General features: G+C 45.7%; 1 long non-coding RNA gene across 1 annotated transcript in view; it reads right to left on the minus strand.

The window, feature by feature from the left end:
- Positions 1–20170, minus strand: part of LOC130147228 (uncharacterized) — a 40950-nt gene extending 20780 nt beyond the window's left edge. Inside the window, exons 1-5 of the long non-coding RNA XR_008821168.1 lie at positions 20052–20170; positions 17770–17839; positions 15889–16976; positions 13854–14017; positions 580–8033 (exon numbers count right to left, since the gene is read on the minus strand). This is a non-coding gene — a long non-coding RNA (uncharacterized LOC130147228). The remainder of the gene's footprint in view (positions 1–579; positions 8034–13853; positions 14018–15888; positions 16977–17769; positions 17840–20051) is intronic.
- Positions 20171–20463: the final 293 nt, after the last annotated feature.

Here is a 20463-nt window from a genome sequence, read left to right on the forward strand (position 1 = left end):
AGAATGGGTGCTCACAAACTGCCTGTTAGGAGTGGTCATTGATTGGTCCTAACCCCCAAAACCATACCAAAAAACTGGTTTGGAAAGTGATATTTGCCCTAGCCTGAAGTGGGGGCAGGTATCTTTTGATAAGTGAATGACACAGAGGCTTGAGTCTCCTTGCCCAGGGACACCCTCTGGCATCTTTACGAGTAGGAACACAGCCTGCCATTTTATTCGTTCTTCTCTTTCCCTCAGCATTCAAATCTCTCCTTCACCTGAAGCAATGTTGGCCTCCCCCAGTGAATGCACTTCAGGAACACAGCTGCCATCTGTAGTAATTATCCCTGCTTGTTAGATGTGTCTGAGGTCCCTGAGGTCCATCCACCGCGCAGCCCACATGAGGTTGGTGATGCTGCCAATGGCTGAGTCTTCATATAGTGCTTGGAAGAAACCTCCCCCAGTCCCTGGGGGCTCGCTTCCAACCTGATCCCCAGGCACTCCCTCCCCTTTGCTGCCTCTGCACACACTGAGTTCAGACCAAACATCTTTCTCTCTCTTCCTCTCCACAGAGGACCGTGCACCGACCGTGACCCTTACCTCCTGAGGTGGCACTGGTCTTTGCAAGGCAGCGGCAGTCAGGTCCGGCACTGCATTCAAGCCCCTGCAGAGCAGTCCTTGCCATCCCAGAGGTAGTAGTTTTCCTTCACTGGTTTTTGGCAGCAGCACTGTCTTGCACGTTGCATCCTCCGCTAAGAGACAAGCCACAGCCAGAGGGCTCAGGAGTGGAGGACAACCAGTCCGCCTGGCAAAGGTGGATCAGATAGGGGAAGCTCTTTGGGATCCAAAGCAGGAGATAGATGCAGAAACCACACTGCAGGAGATAATTGCAGAGACTTCTTGTGACAGAGCACTCCTAAAGCTGAAAGGAGATATTGGAAGGGGTAGTAGCAAGGATGTATTCAAGAGTTGATCCTCAGAGACCAGAGGGGTCAGAGAAGGATGTAAAGCAAATGTTTAGCCACCTAGAGTATCAGTCCTACCAACTCTAACTGTGGTGAGAAGGACAGCATGTCCTGACAGGAAACGTGTGCAATGTAAAGGCATTATCAGAGGTGAACATCTGCAGCTGACTGAGGTGCTCGCTTATGGGACAGCTACTCTGTGTTGACCATAGTGGAAAAAGGAAACAAGTGCATGAGAGAAGCAGAAGAAAGCATTTGAGAATTCCTCTTCTGTACAAGCATGGACATGTTTCATTTTCCACTTGGCCTCTCTTGCAGTGTCCAAGTGCCAAGCTAGCATACTTCTCCATGGCCATGTTCTCGGGTGTCAGGCAATCCAACTGAAAGTGCCTGATGCCTTCTGGGTCTTCGAGCCACTAGAGACATGCCAGCTCATGCGCAGCTGCCTGCCTCTGGGCTATGAACACCCAGGGCATTTCCAAACAGTTCAAAGATTTTCCCCGGGGAGGTTTTTGTTTCAATGCCCAGACCTGTCACCCTGCCCGTGACCGTTCTAGGAGACCAGGGCATCTGCCACCTCAGCAAGCAGCCCCCCTGTACATGGCCCCCCCACACACAGTGTGCAGAGATCGCAACGCAGGCTGAGAGCAGTGACATTTGTGTGTGTGCTGCAAGTGACCTGGGTCACCCACGCAATGGAGACCTGAGAGGCAGCAGACTGCAGGGTACCAGGAGACAGAAAGCCCTTCCCTGGCTCTCCGTGAAAGGCTGAAGCAGTGCATTCACGTGCAAAACCAGAGAAAAGCTACAGGGAGAGGATCCCGAATTGTATACATCTCTCGTGTTTTATACACTGTCTTGCACCTTGCAGGTGTACAGACATTAAGACTTGCAGCTTTTTAGGGTGCATCCCATTGGCCATACCAGGAGAACTGGACCATGACTCAATGAAGGTTTATACTTATATTTTGGATACATACCTTAGGGCATGCTGAGGCTTAGTCACTGGAAATCACACAACTTATTGTGTACCTCTTTAGCATCAGAAGGAACAGTTGTAGCTCAATCTACAGATTACCAAAAGCATATGAAATTTTCCTTTTCAGATACAAACAAAAGCAGTGACTAAGATAGCCTTTCACATGAAAATATGTTTTACATTACCCGGTTTTTCACTTCTATGCTTATTTTTTGCCTGTTACTTCAATGTAAAAAAAAAAAAATATTGTTTTTAAAAATATGTTTTCCTGGGCATCCAATTATAATGTTTCTGTTAAGCTATGTAAAGTATCAGCCCAGTCCTTGTGCATGTGTTTCTGTGTTAATAGTAGGTCTACTAGCCTAGGAGCCAAATTGCCTGCATTTATTTCAGTGGAATGACACTGACAGAAAATTGAGTTCCTGCTGTTCTCAGGGATGAATGGGCCTGATGAATAAACTGCCTTTTTCCCCTACAGATAGTCCTGCCAGTAGGCTCACTGGGAAAGAGGAAGAGTTAGGGAGGGCCGAGTCAAATTGTTGCTGACTGCCCAGGCTAGTGCCCTGTCTTTTGCAAGATCTGTAATTCCATGATTCAAAAATAAAAGTCAGGTCAAATTTGCTTCCCAACCTCATTTCACTTTCTAAATTATTTGTGAGAGGCTGTGCCATTGAACCTGCCAAAGAAATTCGGTTTTGCGCATCTCTTTAGCAAATCTGGACTTCTTCTGGTCTGCTCTTTCTCCTTCTTCCCTTTAATTCTCTTTTGATCCTCTCCTTTCCCCCCCACTCCTTTTTTACATCCTCATACTGCCTCAGCTGTACTAGTTTCATAGAAAACTAAGATTTTTTCCAACTCTCAGCACCTCTTTTTTTCATTACTTGGCCATTCTCAGCTCTCCTGAAAAATACCCTGAATCTTGTGAAAAATATGTTGAGGAAATGAGTGATAAAGACAACAAACAAATAATTTATGAAGTACCTCTGTATCAAAAAATTCTGAGAAGGCATTATTGATAAGCTGTGAGACCCAAATGCTGAAAGAGATGGCAAGATATGTTCTGTCTTGTCCCTGAACTTCTTCCATGTAAGGCCCACAGCCTGCAAAGAGCACCCTGGTCCTCAGGTTTCTTTCCTGCCTGCCTGCCTTGACAGCATTTTGGGTTTTGAGGACTTTTCCTTTCTCTCCTTCTGCTTCTCACTGATGTGTTGTGAAAGGTGCCTGGCAGCTTTTTCATTCTAATGGAGCACAGGATCATGCAGGTGGAAGGCACCCCTGGACATCATCTAGGCCACCCCCTTACTTAAACGTCCCGTTCAAAGTGGGATCAAGTTGCTCAGTGTCTCGTCCAGTCAAGCTTTGTGCACCTCCAGGGATGGAGATTCAACAGCCTCTGGGCACCTGTGCCAGCGCTTGACCAATCCTACTGTGAAACTTTTTTTCTAGTTAGAAAATTTGTGCCATGGTTGGAAAGCACTTTCTCATTTGAAACACACATTTCTATTCACAGCTAGGTTAGTCCCGTGTGTTCATTGGTACCCTCTCTGGTATTTACACTGCTAATAGGAAGCAGTCTTGGTCCCCTCTGAGGCTTCTTTGCTCGACTAAACAGTGTCCACTTCCCAGCTCCTTTCCAGCACAGGGTCCCCCAGCTCCTTACCGGCACAAAGCTCTCCATCCCTCTGACCACCCTGGGCACCCTCAGTCTCAGTCCATCTTTGTAACGTAGGCAATTAGAAGAATAAGCAAAATTTAAACGAAATCTTACAAACGTCTTTGAATCAGGGCAGTAAGCTTCCCTCTTTCCTGCTGAATGTACCTCACCAGACCACTTTAAGATCACATTAGCAGCACATCCACCTTATACACCAGGGTCCTCCCCTTCCACAATTGTTTCCATACAGCATATTTGTGCCACCACCACACCCAGCTTATGAATTCCTTCCTCACCGCTTACTTATTAACACTTCGCAGTGCGCTCTGCCTTTTAGCCAGCCCTGTGCACACCTAATCCCTGTTTTCTCGCAGCTCCCTCATCACTGCATCCCACAAGACTGCATGAAAAGGCTTAACTGAAATTCCCAGGAAGGAAACATGTTTCCTTTGTGTAGGAAATAGATTTTCAAAGACTCTGTTGAGCTGACACCATCCAACACTAAAGTCAGGTTTCACTTTATCCTGTTCCCTTCCCAACCTCTGCTTGTCCTTTCATTCAAAATTTTCTTGAGATCTTTGCATACTGTTGCAGTCAACTGTGTAAGATCCCCTGGGTCACCTCCTCTCTCCACCTGCTTAACTAAAGGGCCCAGGTCTGCTTTTCTTCATACAGATGGTTTTGTCCTCATGAGAGGTTTGAAACTAAGAATACTTGCTACCAGGGCTGTGCTTCCATGTACCAGTCCTGCCAAAATTCATAGGCAGACTTTGCCTCACAATATCCAGGAGTTTTTTTCTGGAAAAACGCCAGACTCACTGTATCTTGAACAGCAGAAGAGGCAGAAAAGTGAGGACACACTTGAGATCCAGAATGACTTACGGTCATCCCAAAAGTGTGCAAAAAGAGACACACTGAGAAATACTGGCAGTATGTTCATAGCTGTGGAGGCAGTAATTTCTTCGGCTATACCTCTAATGTCAGAGCTTATCTGTTAGGTCACGGGGATCCAGAGTGCTGCCATTGCTCTGTAGTTTCATTTCTGGATTTACTAGGTGGAAAAACAGTGAGCAGATGTGAAATCATGGATGAGGAGTTAGCTACCAATAGGCAAGATTTCAGTTTCCTTCTAATCTCTTTATTTGTTCAGACATGTCTGTTTACCCCAGTCGTGTTATCCTTTTCAATCAGCATTCCCAGCAAAACAGTTACCAGCACTGCTATTATAATACCCGTAGCTAAAATAGTTTTGCAATATGGGGAATATCAACAAGATGGATTTTGTTGGCCTCTTCACAATTTTCTTGAACTCTTCTTAAATACTTTTCCAAGTGGCAAAAATCCCTTGGTACAAGAGATGCCTATATAAGAAAGTCTTTTCTCCTGTAATCTTTAAGAAATGTACATGTAGAAATAGATTTTTAAAAAATTTTAAAGTCACATTCCACATTTAAACAGTTCCACTTTCTAAGTTCAAATGCAGTCTTAAATAAAATCTCTGACCCTCTGCTCAAAACAATCTATAATGTCCTATTGCATGTCGAGTGGAAATTCTGAAATGTCATGCTAACAATCTAAACCAGACCTAACTCTTTTCATCTGCTCAGTCCCTTACAAAACCACCATTAAAAAAACCCCAAAACATTACACAAGAAAAAACTGCCAACAAGCATAACCCCAACCTTCTGTTGCAGCTCAATGGTAATAACCCTAAGCTTAAAAGCTAAATTTTGTGGGCACTGCTATTTGGTTAGGAAAAATGGCACCTACACGGTATGAATCGTCAAAAATTAGATTTATCAGTACTGTAAACTAACTGTAACGTATAAAATGCAGAAGACTGGAAAGTTACAAGTCAGCAGAGAGAAATGACGTAAAAGCGACAGGGTAGGAATGCTGCCGCTTGCCAGCTCCAGCTCCCCCTTGCTCCTGTCGCTGTCAGTATAGCTGACGTACAGCACAGCTAACCACCTACAGTACAGCACAAATACTGTCTATAGCATATAGAAATGTATGTGCTATAATAGGAATAAATAAATTAAATAGGAAAAAATTATGCTCCTCTTCTGCATCAGGAAGAGGCCGGCTGTGTCACTGAAGGTGATACTGGGGATGACGGGAGCTGTGGTTCAGGATGTCTGTCACTGTGGCTTCTTAACTATCTGCTTTGTGGCAGCGCTGGGCACGGAGCAGGCCCTGCAGCATGACGCAGGCAGGCCCCCAACCCCCCCCCAAACCGGCAGCCCCTGGCCCCGGGGCATTTACGTTTGAGGTGTAACGTCACCCACACAACATTGCTACCAAGTTCCAGAGCAAGCGACATCATGAGCTGAAGGTCCCCTGCAGCCATCAGTTACATGTCACCTAATATACAGTAAGTTTGTAAATAGCCACCTCTTCAAATGTGCCCAATTTTAGCACAAAAAAAGCCCCAACATTCTGGGCTTTCATTTCTAATTCAGCTTGCAGTCAAGACAAGAAGGCTGAGCAGCCGTCACAGCGATCTGTCCTGCAATTTGGAGGTGCCAGGGACCACTCCTGATTTTTCAGAGCATTCTCAGCTAAAAAGGACTATTTTCTATTTCATGTAAATAACTTCTGGTTTAGTAAAACCATTCCAGGTTACTGAAGGGAAAAAAATGAAGCTGATGCAAAACTGTCACTCATATATCTTTTACAAGACTGCAGAGTAGCCTTGCCTTGCAGCAGTTTAACTTAAGGATGCTTTTCATGCGACCTTTTTCTTCCTGATAAACTCTTGCTTGAGAATGGCAGGTTAGAAGTACGAAACCAAAGACAAATGAGAAAAATAAAACAGGAAAGAGCAGAGGTAGAATAAATACCTGCAGAAACTGCTCCAAAGGACTTTGCCAGTGCTTTACCAGGAAAAAAATAAATATTGTCTGATGCTAACCAAGAAAATGGCATCCCATGGCTTTTTCAGCCCAGGTCAAAGTCAGGGCTACCTGAAATTGTCTGCACTCTGGTGTGATGCTGTATTAACACTGAAAGGCAGCCTGCCTCATCTGCACAAAGAACATCCCAGGCAAAAGGTGATTTGGGGGAAAAGACATTCTGGTGAAAGAGAACCTAAGCGCGGGGTAGGGTGGTTGTTTGAGGTTACAATAAACATACATATCAATAGGGAATTAATAGCAAACTTCAGGAGTATCAAAAGACACTGTACTGTGGGACTACAGCTTCCTACAGATGACAGGAGGAGCTATTCAGGAAAAGGCCCTTATTGAACCAATTAAAAATGTTTGAACATTTTTTTCAAATTAAAAAAAAATCATCTATTTCAAAATCTTTGAAAGAAAGTATCACTTCTAGCAAGTGGCCACAGAAAATTTATTTCAAAACAAAAAGCTTGTTATTCAAAAAAACCTGGGACTTTTGGAATTATGAAATGTCATGGTCCCGTTGTGTACTTTGTGACATTTAATCCCTACACTCTTCTTGTTACTCCAGGCTATGTCAAGATTACTAGCGCTTAAGGGGCTAACTCAAAGGAATAAGTTGCAGAACAGGCAGAGTGACTTTGTCCCCTGGCAAAGAAGTCTCCCACGTCAATGGCAAGCAAAGCTTTTCAAGCAGATATCATCTAATGTTCCTCCTTTTCTGATATGATCTGACTTGCTTTCTTCCTTGTGGCAGCTCAAAAAATTAGATCTATTTCTTCCTGTGCCAGACTTTGTTCTGATAGTACTACTTTCAGAGAAGTTTTCTCGATGCTTGAGAAGGAGATGAGGCTCAGAAGAGGGTGAACAAATTGTACAGAGAGTAGGAGGGCTAGAAGCCACTTCCAACTTTATCCATTTGTCTGTCTTTTACACGAAAAAAAGTGCCAGGTTCATAATGAGTTCAATAGAAAGAAATGTTGTCATTGAGTTTACCCTCTTACAGTAACTTTACCACACCACTGAGAAAGTTTTAAAACAGCTTTTCCTCTGTGTGACACTGATCTCTCTCTTTTGAGAAGCAGTTATTTGCATTACCCCTGTGACCAGTTCTCTGAAACAATATACAAGAATTTTCTCAGGAAGGCCACAATAAAGAAGCTATGAAACAAAAAATGATGGAATTCTAGAGATGTTAAAGGAGCCTCCCATGCATTTCTTATCATCCTCAGAAGCCAGAAAACATCAGCTTTGTTTTGCTGTTTGTAGGCTTTTGATTCTACAGAGTTTCTCGGTAGACCAAGAGCAGTGGGAGCTCTGGCTACACCATCTATCTGCATACCAATGCTCCTTGCAAAAGCTCTGCTTTCCAGAGGTTCGGAGGTCATGAAATCTGCAGTCTAAAGGATCCTGCAACCCCATCGCATTGCTTAGTAGAAAAAATTATCAGCTGTGGCCTTACCCTTTCAGATGGCAAAGCATGCACTGACAGTGATCTGTGGCTGCAAAACTCTTCTGCTTGACTCTCTTTTCTCTTTCATTAGGGATGAGAAGCCCTGCCAAAATCAGTGGAGTTACAACAACATAAAACATGTGCAATGTCTTTCCATGGGCAAGGGGGTAGGGCTGGCTAAAAAGACCATTCAGGGAACAGCAAATAGGTCCAAAATATAATCTGGAGCTGAAAGCAGGTGGGGAGATGAAAGTCCTCATGAATTGAAATTGAATTTGGCTGCTAGGTTTGCCTGGTAATAAAAAGTGATGAACAAGTCAATGTCTTAAAACTTTCCATTTTTTTAAATCTGATTTCAAGAGTATGTGTTGCTTTGGAGAGGTGAATGTTTTGAGATGAGGTGAAGCACTTTTCATCTTCAGCACAAAGCCACAGTAATTTTAATTTGTTATTGATATAGCCCTAGGAGTCAGGCATTGCAGCTGCCTCCATCATACTGACACATGCATTTGAGCAGACACACAGTGACTCAGATCACAGAACAGATCCCAATGAAAACTGTTTTTTATTAAATTCCTTTAGTGGCTTAGTTTCGAACTACATCCTCTCCCCAGTCTGACACACATGGGAGGTGGTGAGAAAAAGTGACTCGGGGCAGAAGTCAGACTACGGACTGGCAGTGACACTTTTTGGTAGCACCTTTCTCACATTGGTACCCATTTGGAAGCACATTCCCACTCCCCAAGAGTTAGCTTTTGTTCAAGGGCTCATTGAAAGAGCTTTAGACTGGATTTGAAGGGAGAAAGGGATAAAACCAGGCTCACTACAGATAAGATGAGGGGGGCACACCAGTGTTGGAGGGATAGTGTGCTAGCTAGGTCCTTTGGTCTGCCACCTCAGTGGAGGTAGGGGGTGGAGATCAATGCGGTAACAAAGACGCAAGGGTTATTGATGCATTAGAAACCAGGGAGCACCTGAGAACGGTAAAGCAGGAATTAGGGTTTCTGCCCAGAAAAAGGTGGCAGGATCAACAGCCCAACTGAAGTGCATCTACACCAACGCACACAGCACGGGCAACAAACAGGAGGAGCTGGAAGCCGTTGTGCAGCAGGAAAACTATGACATAGTATGACAGAAACACAGCGGGCTGCCTTGCACAACCGGAGTGCTGCGATGGATGGCTGTAACCTCTTCAGAAGGGATAGGCAAGGAAGGAGAGGTGGTGGGTAGCCCTGTATGTTAGGGAGCATTCTGATTGTCTAGAGGTTAACAATGGTGATGATCCAGAGCTTTGGCTGGAACTTGGGGAAAAAAGGGAGACTTTATGACCCTTGGAAGAAGGGGCGGACAACTCAGGAGGACTATAAGGATGTCATGAGGTTATGCAGGGAGAAAATTAGAAAATTACAAGGGCCAAAGCCCAGCTAAAACTTAATCTGGCTACTGCCATGAAAGACAACAAAAACTGCTTCTGTAAATACATCAGCAACAAAATGAGGGCTAAGAAGAATTGCCATCCTTCGTTGGATGCAGGGGGGAACATAGTGACAAAGGATGAGGAAAAGGCTGAGGTACTTAATGCCTTCTTTGCCTGTAACTCCTTTAACAGTAAGACCAGGTGTTCTCGGGGTACCCAGCCCCTGAGCTGGCAGACAGGGACACAGAGAAGAATGAAGCCCCCACAATCCAAGGGGAAATGGTCAGCGACCAGCCACACCACTTAGACACACACAAGCCTATGGGGCCAAATGGGATCCACCCAAGGGTATTGGGAGAGCTGGTGGAGGAGCTCACTGAGCAACTGTCCATCATTTATCAGCAGTTCTGGCTAGCTGGGGAGGTCCCAGGTGACTGGAGGTTAGCCAATGTGATGCCTACCTATAAGAAGGGCCAGAAGGAGGATCCAAGGAACTACAGGCTTGTCAGTCTGCCCTCAGACATGGGGAAGGTTATTGAGCAGATCACCTTGAATTCCATCACGAGACATAGAGGACAACCAGGTGATCAGGCCCAGCCAGCATAGGTTTATGAAAGGCAGGTCCTGCTTGACCAACTTGACCTCCTTCTATGACAAGGTGACGAACCTCGTGGATGAGGAAAAGGCTGTCGATTTTGTCCACCTAGACTTTAGCAAAGCCTTTGACACAGTTTCCCACAGCATTCTCCTGGAGAAACTGGCTGCTCATGACTTGGACGGGTGCGCTCTGCACTGGGTAAAACACTGGCTGAACGGCCGAGCCCAAGGAGCGGTGGTGAATGGAGCTCAACCCATCTGGTGGCCGGTCACAAGGGGTGTTCCCCAGGGCTCTGTGCTGGGGCCAGGCCTGTTTAATGTCTTTATCAACGATCTGGATGAGGGGATCGAGCGCACCCTCAGTCAGTTTGCAGGTGACACCAAGCTGGCCGGGAGAGTTGATCTGCTGAGGGCAGGAGGCTCTGCAGAGGGGGCTGGGCAGGCTGGGCCGATGGCCGAGGCCACTGTGTGAGCTTCAACAAGGCTGAGCGCGGGTCCTGCACCTGGGTCACACCAGCCCCACAGAGCTACAGGCTCGGGCAGGAGTGGCTGAGAGTGCCTGGTGGGAAAGGACCTGGGGTGTTGGTCCACAGCCAGCTGAACATGAGCCAGCAGTGTGCCCAGGTGGCCAAGAAGGCCAACAGCAGCCTGGCTTGGATCTGAAACTGTGTGGCCAGCAGGACTAGGGGACTGATCGTCCCCCTGTACTCGGCACTGGTGAGGCCACAGCTCGAATACCGGGTTCAGTTTGGGCCCCTCACTGCAAGAGGGACGCTGAGGTGCTGGAGCGTGTCTAGAAAAAAGGCAGCAAAGCTGGGGAAGGGTCTGGAGCACAAGTCTTCTGAGGAGCAGCTGGGGGAACTGGGGCTGTTCAGCCTGGAGAAAAGGAGGCTCAGGGGAGACCTTACTGCTCTCTACAACTGCCTGCAAGGAGGCTGTAGCGAGGTGGCTGTCAGTCTCCTCTCCCAAGTAACAAGCGATAGGACAAGAGACAATGGCCTCAGGTTGCACCAGGGAGATTTAGATTGGATATTGGGAAAAATTCCTCCACCAAAAGGGTTGTCAAGCACTGGAACAGGCTGCTCAGGGAAGTGGTTGAGTCACCATTCCTGGAGGTATTTAAAAGGGGTGTAGACGTGGCACTTGGGGACATGGTAGACTAGGCAGTGCTAGGTTAATGGTTTGACGTGATGACCTTAAAGGTCTTTTCCAACCTAAACAATTCTATGATTCTATATCAGCTCATAACAGTTGTGGAACCACATGTTAAATGTCAGGCAGAAAAGAGCAGATTTTACTAAACAGGTATGTGGCACCCAGGCTAAATAGGAGACAAAGTAATAGCTAAACAGATGCATAGCAGTATCCAAGGGATGTCTTACATATGACTTAAAAAAATGAGTAGAATATAAAATTTTTGAAAGTAGCAATTTCACAAAATGTATAAAACATGCAGCGTCACACCAGAAATTTTGTATAGACTATTACAAGCACATAATGAAAGCACTGAAATGAAACACAAAAGTTAATCCTTTCCTAAAAGTGCCTGCACTTCTGACCAAAGTCTTTGCTCTCTGTTCGCGTTTGCCAACGGTTACTGCATTCACACGGAATAAAGAGAACACACGTTGCTGTATTCACGTAGACATGTTTTAAAAGTCCAAGCACTTCATCCCGACAAGTCCAGACAAGCAGTATCAGAAGAAAGTAGACCATAGAAATCCCAAGATGTATTTCTAAATAACAATGACGAATATCAAACTAAGAGCAGCAGGGAGTGACGTTTGATGCTGCAGAGCTGAAGTACAGAGGGAGATACCCAGCGTGTTCCCTCTCCGCACCAGAATTGCCATTGTCACGTATAACTTCAGGCACAGGGAAGAGCCAGGGGGTTTCGGATCTGAGTGGTTCAGCCAGCCTGCTTCTGGTTTTTATTTTTAACTTTTGGTTTCACATATATTTTTAACGTCAGCGGGGAAAACGGAGTACATTCTGCATTTGGTACGAATGATACCAGGGACTTTACAGCGAGCAGTGCCTGGCTGGGGCAGGCAGAGCCACAGTGTTCCCCTGCCAGCCACGAGCAGACCCCCTGCCAAGGAGGGTTTGTTGGATGAGGAGATCTTGCACCAGTCTGCAAGAAGCTCCAGGGAGAGGAGCTTTTTTCCCTCAGAAAGCAAGCGTCTCTCCCAGGCAGCCAGGACCCTTTTCTGGGAAGGATCCAACACCCAACCCTCCTCGGTTTCACCTCACAGACCGACTCTTCTTCCTCTCAAAATGCAGCCCACAGAGGAAGCAAGGCCCTCAGCCCTGTCCAGGCTTACCCAACAGCTCTGAGGTCAGGGTGCTCCCTGGGAATCACTTTCTATTTCTGCCCAAAGGCCAAATTTCCTGTACTACATATTTGAGCAAACATCACTTGGAATCCGGGTCAACCCACCAAGGTGTTACACGGACTCCTGACCTTCTCTTTCTGACAAAAAATGGTTCACTTTAAGAAGATGGATTGGAAAACATCTTGGCCAAGATTATTCTTAGGAGTTGGGGGACTTTCCTGTAAAGAAGCAAATCTGGGTTCATAATCCCTTTAGATAGGGAAGGGATATGATTCAACATCTCCCACACCCTGCTTGAGCAATCTAAAATGAAAACACCAAACCATCTAATTGGCCATCTGAAGGAAAAATCTAGTTGGACTTAGACCACTTGAACCCTCAGGTGATAGGATCAAAAGCCTTATAGCCAGCCTGGTTCTCAGGATACTTTTGCTTTAATAGCAGTGGTGTGGTAAGAGTGAAGATTAGAGGTTACCTTTCACAAATTTAGTTTAGAACAATAAAGGAGTTTGCTAGAACTCACCCAGAAAGGAAGAAAGATCCAAAACCCCAATGATAAGGTACTTTCTGAGTAGTGATACTCAGGTTTCTCAACAAGATTGCAAGGCCAAATGTATGACCAAAGTGACAAACTACAGCAGCTCTACCATGTCACTACAGGATCCTTGAGCTAGAAAACCTTCATGAAACCGCACAATAATTATTGCAGGTGCCTAACGCATTTTGGTTTTCTAGTTACTCATCTCCTAAGATAAATTTCCAACATATATATACTGCTAATGAAACGTTATCTCCCAAGAGGAACGTACTGAAGCCTTGCATCTGAATCTGGTGATGGAGTTACAATACTTTCATCAGTGGCCTTGTTAAGCAGTACTACCACATTATAGCACATGTAAAAGCCCTCCAGCTGGACAGTCTAGGTGTCTATTATATTCAGATGGGATATAAATTGCATCTGCCCACATCCAGCTGTATTTCCCTATTCTAAGCTCTGATGTAGAAATAAAGCTCTCCGAAGCATGAGGAGTACTATCTCTTACGCCATTTTGCATACAGTGGCAAAAATAACCGCTGACACCACCCAACTTCTGTTCTCAGTGCAGAAAGAAACTACTGCTATCCAGGAAAAAACACAAAAATATCATTAAGTGACTTGGGTTATGCGTAGGCAATTTATAAATTCACAGAAAGGCAGTCAACAAGAAAAGCGGAACGAGGATGCGCGGCTAAATGTCGAACTGTGTGAGACAACAGTTTGATAAAGAGATTATGGGCACCAAGAATTCAGGCATGAATGAGGGTAAACACATTTAGATCTACAGATGTTTCATTGAGCAACACATTGAACTTTTATGTAAGAGTGAAATAGATCCAATGGTTACTGAACTGAACTAGACTTGATACGCGTTCACGAGCGTGATTAGATAAACACTGACAACCCTTCACTTTCCTCTGGCATTGAGCAAGCTCCTCAGAGAGAGAACTTGCTTTTTGAATGCTTTGTAAAACACAATCTACATCTAACGTACTATGTTAAATATAACAAACGATAAATATAACAAATACTTACACCATTCAGGACCTCCCATACGCTCAGGCTCCTCATTGTGTTCTTTCCAGCGTCATCATCTTCCTCTGGGACAGAAGAACTTCACACTTCTCTTTCGGCACACAACATCTTCAAATGTTCATCTTTCATCCTCCGAAGAGAGCTCAAAGGAAACCAAGAAGTTCCTTAAACACAAGTGGAATTTACAGTCAATTTATTTGTAAAAGGGGACCGAGATTTTTCATAGAAGCACAATGCAACAGTAATTTAAAACACAGTACTCATAAATGGGATCCTTGTCAAAACAGCGTGTTGCCATAGTGGGTGATGATCACAAACAAGCCAGATACAACAGTTAGCGTGCAAGTATCGTGCTTGTGAAAGGCCAGAGGCCACCGGGGTATTTCTAACTCAGCCAGTTCTCTGCTCTGGTGCCTCATGCAGCCCTACGAAGAGGCATCACCCACCATACCAGGCACACTGCGTTGTGACGAAGACAAAGCGAGAGCTACCTTCCTTCCATGAGAAAGTCTGCGGAATCACTTCCCGATGGTGTTTGTCAGTGCAGCCACAGCAGCAAAGTGCTCCTAGTACAAATCTACATTCACTGTTGGGTGTTACAGTATTCCAATTCTGGAGTTAAAACGCCTGCAATCATTTTGATTTGAAGGAGATGCATCTATTTAAAGTGGCCTGTGGCATTCGGATAGTCCCCAAGAACAGTTATCTCCAGGACGTCTTTCGCCTGCAGGACTGCATACCTGGCAGCCTGGAAGTAGACTAGAGAAGACCACAGCATGATATCTCTTCTTGAGATTAAGCAGATAAAGCCAAAAATCAGGGCATAACTTAAAGTTAAGTAAGATTTTTTCCTCCAAACCTCTGATTTAGCTTAAGGCATGGAAATTTGTGGCATTTGCGTATAATGCACTCATGAAAAAAATATTTCAGTCTATCACTACACATCCTAGTCCTGTTGAAAAATAACGCAAGCCTGCTTTTAGGGAAGAAAAATGAGCAATTCCACAGCTTTTCATCAAAAAATCCCCAAACATCTCTGCAGTTTCCTGGCAAACAATCAACAGAGAAGAGAAGAACTTCCAAAGCTGCAAAAGCTCAAGGCCATCGGTCAAGTGCACCAGCACTCTTTGGTGATGTGCAGCTTCTCAAAGCGATGTTTGCTTATGAGAAACATGAACACAGGACATTAATGACCTGTTCAACCTGTTCACCTCAAATACAGCGCAGGGCAGCTTGGTTTAACATTCACACATTCAAGCTCTTAGCGGAGCCAGTGCTGACCATTAATTTGAAAATGCATGGGCAAAAAATAATTCCAGTTTTTGAAGCTTGGGATTTTTGATGGACTGTTGAAGACGATACTACTCCTAATGCTTCAGACCATGGAAACCCCAGAAAATGTAGGGACATGTAAGCATTTACAGACCTTGTAATGTCAGTGAATGCTCAATAGAAAGATTCTTAAAAGAAATGAACTCTAGAATGGGTGAAGGGTTCACATCTTGATGGACTACAAAGAACTCATCTCCCCTTTTTACAAGATCTGTAGGATCTCAAGATCTCTTATTCCAAGTTTTGAGGGATTCAACTTAAAATATGTCAGGGGAACTGGACATCAGCTTTCCACCTCATTCAAGACATTTGGAAGTTACTTCTTTAGTCATTCTCACGATCTCACTTGAACAGTCTACCAGCAATTGGCATTTTCTTCCACAGATAAACCTAACACTTTTTGTAGAGTCATAGAACGGTTTGGGTTAGAAGGGACCTCAAACATCCCTAGTCCCCACCCCCCTGCCATGTGCAAGGACATTTTCCATGAGACCAGGCTGCTCAAAGTCCCATGCAGCCTGGCCTTGAACACTTCCAGGGATGGGGCACCCACAGCTTCTCTGGGCAACCTGTCCCAGTGCCTCACCACCCTCATAGTGAAAAATGTCTTCCTAATATCTAATCTAAATCTATCTTCTTTCAGATTAAAACCATTACCCCTTGTCCTGTTGCTACAGGTCCTACTAAAAAGTCTGTCCCCCACCTTTCTTTTAAGCCCCCTTTAAGTATCGAAAGGCAGCTGTAAGGTCTCCCTGGAGCCTCCTCTTCTCCAGGCTAAACCACCCCACCTCTCTCAGCCTGTCTTCATAGGGGAGGTGCTCCAGCCTCTGATGAGCTTTGTGGCCCTCCTCTGGACTTGCTCCAACAGGTCCATGTCCTTCTTATGTTGGTTGCCCCAGAGCTGGAATGCAGTACTCCAGGTGGGGTCTCACAACAGCCCAGCAGAGGAGCAGAATCACCTCCCTCAGCCTGCTGGTCACGCTGCTTTTGATGCAGCCCAGGATTCAGCTGACTTTCTGGGCTGCAAGCGCACACTGTCAGGCTGTCAGGCCATGCTGAGCTTTTCATCCACTGGCACCCCTAAGTCCTTCTCTGCAGGGCTGCTCTCAATCCCTTCTCTGCCCAGCCGGTATTGATGCTGGGGTTTGCCCTAACCCAGGTGCAGGACTTTGCGCTTGGCCTTGTTGGACTTCATGGGGGTTGCACAGGCCCACCTCTCAAGCCTGTCAAGGTCCCTTTGGATGGCATCCCTTCCCTCCAGTGTGTCAACTGCACCACTCAGCTTGGTGTCATCAGCAAATTGGCTGAGGGTGTGCTCCATCCCACTGTCCATGTCACCAACAAAGATGTCGAACAGCACTGGTCCCTGTACTGACCCCTGAGGAACGCCACTTGTCACCGATCTCCATGTGGACATTGAGCCATTGACCACAACTCTTTCAGTGCAACCACCCAGTCAGCTCCTTATCCACCAAGTGGTCCACCCATCAAATCCATGTTTCCACTTTAGAGACAAGGATGTCATGCGGAACAGTGACAAAAGCTTTGCACATGTCCAGGTAGATGACAACAGTTGCTCTTCCCTCATCCATCAAGGCTGTAACTCCATTGTAGAAGGCCACCAAATTTGACAGGCATGATTTGCCCTTAGTGAAGCCATGCTGGCTGTCACCAGTCACCTCCTTATTTTCCACGTGCCTTAGCATAGTTTCCAGGAAGATCTGCTCCATGATCTTGTCAGGCATGGAGGCGAGACTGACCGGCCCGTAGTTTCCCAGGAGCAGTGGTTTCCTGTTTTACAGAAGAACACACATGTTTAGTTATATTCCTTCTTTTATCATCAACAGTACAATTTGAAGGCATCATCTCAGAATAAGCTTTAGTGGTCTGTATTACTATTGTAGAAAAGTCAAGATTATTAGAAAGAAAAAACGGTCAAACCAAACACACAAATAAATCAGTGGAATATACTGCAGCTCTAGTAGTTCTCCTACTTTATTAAAATACCATATTTTTCCATCTAGGAATGCCATTTATATAGCCATTTAGTTGACTCGGCATTCAGCAAGCAAGGTCTCCTGCTGCTGCCAGTAGCACTGGGTTTTACCGCAGCCCCTGGTGGGATTGCTTGCAGACCTGTCTGATGGCTGAGAGAAGAGGGGTGACAAGCTATGACCGTGACAGCTCTGCAGCCTGCTGAATTCTTCAGTGGCCACTGCATTCTCCTGAAAACAGCCTCCTGTCTGCAAATCTCCCAGGTTATCAGCAGCAAAAGTGGCGTGGGCTTGCTCCCAGGCAAAACAATTCTAGAAGAAACAGCACCTGCTCTCGAATGGGTCTGTGAGTTGCCACACTCATCCTAGAAAACAGAGTTGGACACATGGGACGATCTGGATAGGCTCCCTGGCTACAAACCCACCTCCTCAACTAATCAGGAGTAATTTTCATGTGTGGACAGTCTGAGGAGATTTTTTACAACATCCAGAACTGGCCCCTCTGCTCCCACAGAAATGTACAATGGTAATGCTCATTGCTCAGAAAGAAGGAAAAGTTGGATAAACACTGAGAATTTCTGAGATCTCACCTTAGGAAGGTTTTGTATGTCAGGATGCAGCCATCTGGTTTATAGTATAAACGATAAGAAAAAAAAGCACCTGTACAGGGAAATGAAGAACAGTAGCAATAAAAGGATACAAGAACAGCAATCGGCAGTATATACAATATATACTGTATGGAGGAAAGAGATTCCTCTGTATCTAGAAATCATACCTTATGAGTCTCAGTGATACTACTTATACATTTTAAAGTACCAACAGGCAAATCTCCTGACCTGCAGCTAACTCACGAGCAAGTGCTGTTTGTTCGGAGCTTACTACATTTTGAACATGGCTACTGATGAATTGGAGTAACTCAGTGTAGTACAGTAGAATTAACCCCCTTTAAGCCCTCTCTAAACTTTAACCATTATTATAGATAGATCAGTGCCAAGTATTTCTTTTATGCGCAGCATCAATTAAAAAAAAGTAGTTTTCCGTAAGAAACTGTCTAGAGTAATAGCAGAAGTATTTTAATACTATTGTGTAAATTCTAGTTCCTCCTTCCCTTGAATGCTATGCTTTGTCCTAGATTATCAAACTGAGTTTATAAGGCATTAATGAGCAACCTCCACTGGAGCATGTAAGTATATTCTGTACTTTTGAAAAGTCACGAGGACAATCATATCACAGAATAAGCAAAACCCCAAAAGGAGCCAATAATAACTGAAGGTTTAGAGACATTTGGATGAGGAACAACAGCAGAAATTTCCTTTTATTTCACTCGGAAGATGTAACTACGCACATCAGCAAGACTGATCCCTGTATAAGAGTCATCAGCACAAAAAGGTTCTCTGGAAATTGCTAAGGAACAGACATTTCCATGGCACAAGGAGAAACAGACTTACAAAATCAAAAATGACAGAGCCACAAACAAAGCTAACTTACAGAAGGTCTGCTGAAAAGATATTATGGAGGAAAGGTAGCCTTCTACTAAGTTTTGGTGATTTTAGGAATAGTATTTTCAGTTAGGTTAGGTAAAGGAAAAGTTAATAGCCTATGGGCCACCTGGCAGTGGAAGGAAATCCGTGTGCTATCACAGACGGAAAGAGAGGGAGGCAGGAATTGCCATCCCAGCTGCATCTGCCCCTGATGGCTATCAGAAGGCAAATATCGGACTTGTCAGGAGCATTGAGCTCATCTGGTCTGGCTGTTTTAATCCTTTGGCACCTTGCAATCGTGTCTTTTAATTTGATACTCGTCAAACATACCACGAGTGGTATGCTTTATTCTTATGCCCAACACCGCAGACCTGGCAAGGGTCTAACAGAAGATTATATAGCTATAAAGCTAACTACACAGAGGTTATTGCTATGGCTCCCTTCTGCCATGCTCAGGGAACTGGCTGAGATGGATTGCTGCCGTTGAAAATCGCTCTCTCACACTTGTGTTTCAGCACTAATCTCTCTCCACTGGGCAGAATTACAGCAGCTGCCTTTCCGCTGCTGGCAGAATGAGATACTAAGTAAAAAGCCAGTAGTACCCTGCTTCTTTCCTGAAGCTCTCTACCCAGGCTGTTCTTAGAAAATGAGTTAGCAGTGTCTGTTCTTTTGAAAGGGGAGAGTCCAAATGAGAATGCCCAAGTACAGCCCTTGCATCACCTCGCTCTCTCTCTCTCTCTCTCATGCCCTACATTCTCTTCTCCCCACTCTGTGCCCTCCTCTTAGCACCTCCAGAAGCAGAATCAGGTCTTCCTCTGGCCTTCCTTCCAGCAGAAAACGGCACCAATTTAATTTTAAATAAAAAAGTCCCTTTGGCCAAAATCAGTTCAAGCCATTCCAGAAGTTCAATGCCAGCGTGCCTTGCAGTTTGACTCGGTCCAGACTCTACAAGACTGAGCCAAATGAGGACACTTGCCTGGGGTGAAGAGCCCCTCTGTGAAAGGTTAGAATTCCCACCACACCTCCCGGGCAGGCAGAGATAAGGTGGCAGATAACGGGGACCTTCCCGGCATTTCCTGCAGCCACCCTCCCGCAGGAGCTGGCTGTGGTCCATTCCTGTGCATTTAAAGTGTTCGCACGTGATGTATGTCATCCTACTCATACCTAGCTCACAGGGAGAGCGGCAACTTAGCACTTACACATAGCCAGCACCTAAACACATGCATTTAGTTTCACGTAAGTAACAAAACCAGCTAAAATATAGAGGTAAATGCACACAATACGACAGGTATAAAACATTAAAAACACACGAGAACACATGAAAACAGATAAAGTGTGTAGCTACAGAGGTAGGTAGGTAGGTAGGTAGGTAGGTAGGTAGGTATGGTTACCGAGACTTTCTGTGCGGCTAGAGTCGGCGGGCTCGCAGGCTGCCGGGGCTGCACCGGGTGGCCGCGGCCCCAGCCCGCCGGGGCCAGGAGAGCCGGTGGCGGCGGCGGGGGTAGCCCGGCCCGCGGGGCCAGGTGAGCCGGCGGCGGGGGTAGCCCGGCCCGCAAGGAGTTACCGTGCAGGAGCGCGATGACTTCATGCCGCCGCCGGCCTCTCGGCTGCCCCCCCGGCCCGTTTCACAATCCCGCCGCCCCGCTCGGACGGGCCGAGCGCCGTGTCAAGCCCTGAGCGCAGCGCCGCGCACACGCCCCCGCGGTCTCAACGCCGGATTTTCCCGGGCCATGAATAATCTCGAAGCCCCCTCGATAAATACACGTTCAGGGATGCCCGGAGCTCAGTCAGCCCGCCAGCCCG

Source organism: Falco biarmicus, chromosome 4 (genome assembly GCF_023638135.1).
Source record: "Falco biarmicus isolate bFalBia1 chromosome 4, bFalBia1.pri, whole genome shotgun sequence".
Taxonomy (NCBI): Eukaryota; Metazoa; Chordata; class Aves; order Falconiformes; family Falconidae; genus Falco; species Falco biarmicus.